Below are 3648 nucleotides of genomic sequence, written 5' to 3' on the forward strand. Positions count from 1 at the left end.
ACCCAATGCAAATCAAACAAATTCTCATCCAGGAATGCCTCTTGATAAGGAATTATGCAAATAGGAAATCCAATCATTCTTGGACATTAAGCTCATTAGGTTATTCAAATCCCATTGGGCCAGCCCAATATTCTATGTGAACAAGCATTTAAAACAAGTTCGAAAAAAAAAAGATTAGTCATTGATTAAAGAAAGCCGAATGAGTGCCTTCAAGATATTATGTATCTTGTACCTAGGCAAACTCATCTTTTAAGAAAAATAGCATTTATAAAAGTATATTTCAAATTCAATATGAAATTAGGATTTTGGTGTTGAGTGTTAGAAAATGTATATTTATAAAGGAGAAAATCATCATTTTACATTTCAAGTTTTACTAACAACCCTTACTTTTATGTATTTAAGCTTTTTGCAATTTAATTATGTGTGTTTGATTTTAATTAAGTATTTTATGTATTTTAAGGGCATCATGGTCATTTCACAATAAACAGACGGCAAAACAAACATCACTTTTGAACTCATGACGGTCGAAAACCTTAGGAGGAGCATAAAAGGAAAAATGGCACTATTCACATGTACGGTACTATTCACGTGTACGGTACTGTCTACGTTACTGTTTATGACACTGTTCACATAGACGGATCGATGACATGGCATTGACCGATGATGTGGCATTGACTGATGAGGTGTCACGATCCTGTTGGGCTAAAATTCTTATGTACTGTTGATGGTGACGTGGCAGCACATCAGTGGACGAAAAATCTCGCGTACGGTACATGCATCACACAGGATTATTTTCAACCAAACCGCGTCACTATTCAACCCGGGTCAAACCGTGTTACTGTTCATCCACGTGGTCAAACCGCGTACTGTTGACTGATGACGTGGCGCAATCCTGAGTGTCCAAACTATTTTTAATCCGATGGCCATGATTTAGTCCATGTATCTATAAAAAGGGGGCCTCTCCCCCTAATTTGATATCTCTAAATCCATTTTTTGGATCCATTTTCTGTAATTCCTTCTCCATCTTGTATTTTCTACGTATTTTAATAAATTTTCATTTTACCCCTAGTTCAATTATGAGTGGCTAATTTTCTTTCAAGCTTGGGTTGAAGGTGAAGTCTCAACATGTGTCATGGGCTTTATTTGGTAAATTTACTTTCTCTTTCCCTCTAATTTTTGTAGATGTTTTGGCTTCTCGTCGACAAATAATACTAATCTTGTCTAGTACCGCCTTGGTTTCACCGGCCCTCTAGTACAAGGTTATTATTATTTGGCACGATAAGCCCTTAGCACCATATTGATTAGAGCGTGGTTCATGGGGTGTGGATTCCCCCCTCATGATTTAATTGACATTAATAAGGATTATTTAGCCCATGATGCATGTTGATACGGATCCAGATACCCAAGTACGTTATCTCAATAGATTTCTCTTCAATTTATTCTCGTCATTTCAATTCCAATTTTAGGATAATCCAAATCATTTTCACCACAAATCCAACCACACATTTAAAAAATTAATTCTACACACAATTAAAATCCACCTCCTCGTGGGATTGACACTCGTCACCATTAGTCTATTCTACAATAGATTCATGCGCTTGCGAGTTCAATAAAATTTGCACAACACGTTTTTGGCGCCGTTGCCGGGGAGGTAAGTAATTTTAATTCATAGAATTAATTTTTGTGAATATTTCCATTTAATTGTTTTCTTGTATTTTTAAAAAAAAAAGAAAAAAAAGTGAATCTACATTTAAAGATTAGTATTTCTTTTCTTTTTCTCCTCTTTAAAATTCTGTAATTTAATTTTCAATTTATTTTTTCTTTGTAATTTTTGTTTATTTTATTAATTTAATTTTTAGTTAATTTATTTCACGTATTTATTTTTGCGTATTTTTATAGAAAGGTTGTAATAGCGCAATAAGGTTAATATCGTAATTTCTCCCTCTTCTTTATTTTTATTTGTTTTGTTCCCATTTTTATTTTTATTTTATTTGTTTTGCATGCATGGTCGTAGGTCATTATTACCTAATCTTGAACCTATAGACCTTAAATTAGAAAAAACATTTCGCACACACAGGCACATTAAAAATAAATTTGGAATGGATTTACAAGCACCACAGGAGAGGCCATTTAAGGATTATTTCAGTCCTTTAGCTAATTTGAGCACATCATGCATAAGATACCCAAATGTAGCTGCTAGGAGTTTTGAACTAAAACCTAGTATGCTAAATTGTCTCCCAACATTCTATGGCCTAGAAAATGAGGACCCATATAATCATCTGAATGATTTTTATGCAATTTATCAAACTTTTAAATATGAAAATTTTTCAGACGATGATGTTAAACTCATATTATTCCATTTTCTTTAAAAGATAGAGCTCGTTCATGGTTAAATACTTTACCTGCTAATAGCATTTCATCATGGGAACAAATGGTAACAAAATTTTTGAATAAATATTTTTCAGTGCATAAAACCAATGCTATTCGCAGGGAAATCTCAGAGTTTACCCAGAGAGATGACGAGCAGTTTTTTGAAACGTGGGAGCGATTCAATGGGCTACTCTTGAAGTGTCCACATCATGAGTACGAGAAATGGCACCAATGCCAATACTTTTTGGAGGGATTATTGCCGAATGTGCAAGAATGACTAATGGCAACAAGTGGAGGAGAGCTAATGTCAAAAAGTGCATCAGAGATTTGGGAATTCTTCCAGCGACAAGCGGATAATTCCCAACAACGGAGTCGATCATTCAGGAATACTAGAAGAATTAAGGGAGTAAATGAGGTTCACATTGGCGAGTCAAGTTTAGAAATTAAAGAAGTCAAAGCGATAATTGAAGGTCTCTCTCGACAAATAGCATCGTTATCGACTGCTAAATCAACAGAGCCACGTGACCATGACTCATACTCAGATCAAGCCAATGTCATAGGTGTAATGAGAAAACCATCGAATTACAACCTATACTCCAACACATATAACCCTGGATGGAGAGACCACCCTAATTTTTCATTGTCTCAAGGATTCCAACAGAATGGACCAGTAGTTTCAGCTCCACCAATTTCTCAAAATCCTCAAGCCTCTCAGCTCCTATTTAGACCATACAATCAAAACCAGAGCTACTCTCAACCCAAACCATGGGAGGATACATTCCAGAATTTCCAGAATGTTACTCACTCCACGATTGAGCAACAGAACCACACCATTGATGGACTACGAAATGAGTTGAGAGCAGGCTTCAACTCACAAGGTCAATCAGTTTCAAGCCTCGAGAAGATGGTGAGACAACTTGCTTCTTCAGTTCCTACCTTGGCAATGACTGTTGAGAAAGGTAAATTTCCAAGTCAACCAGTGCCTAATTGTAAAGGAGTACATGAAGCAAGTACTAGTTCACCACAGCAGCATGGAGAGGTCAAAGCAGTCATGACCTTGCGAAAAGGAAAAGAAGTCGACAATAAAGTGGAGATGCCGGTGACAAAAGAAAATCAAATTGTACCTGTGAATGTTGAGGACTCATCACCGGAGGAGAGAGAAGAAACCAACCCACGAGAATATGTTCCAAAAGCTCCATTTCCACAGAGGTTAGCTAAAGAAAAAAAGGGAAAATCCAGAGGTGAGATTCTTGAAATCATCAAACAGGTAAGTGTTAA

At 36.0% G+C, this 3648-nt stretch overlaps 1 non-coding gene across 1 annotated transcript; it reads right to left on the minus strand.

The window, feature by feature from the left end:
• Nucleotides 1-2482: 2482 nt before the first annotated feature.
• Nucleotides 2483-2585, minus strand: LOC112100502. Its single transcript, XR_002906870.1, has one exon. It is a non-coding gene; the product is annotated as a small nucleolar RNA R71 (small nucleolar RNA).
• Nucleotides 2586-3648: the final 1063 nt, after the last annotated feature.

This window comes from Citrus clementina, unplaced genomic scaffold (genome assembly GCF_000493195.1).
Source record: "Citrus clementina cultivar Clemenules unplaced genomic scaffold, Citrus_clementina_v1.0 scaffold_3, whole genome shotgun sequence".
In the NCBI taxonomy this organism is placed as follows: Eukaryota; Viridiplantae; Streptophyta; class Magnoliopsida; order Sapindales; family Rutaceae; genus Citrus; species Citrus x clementina.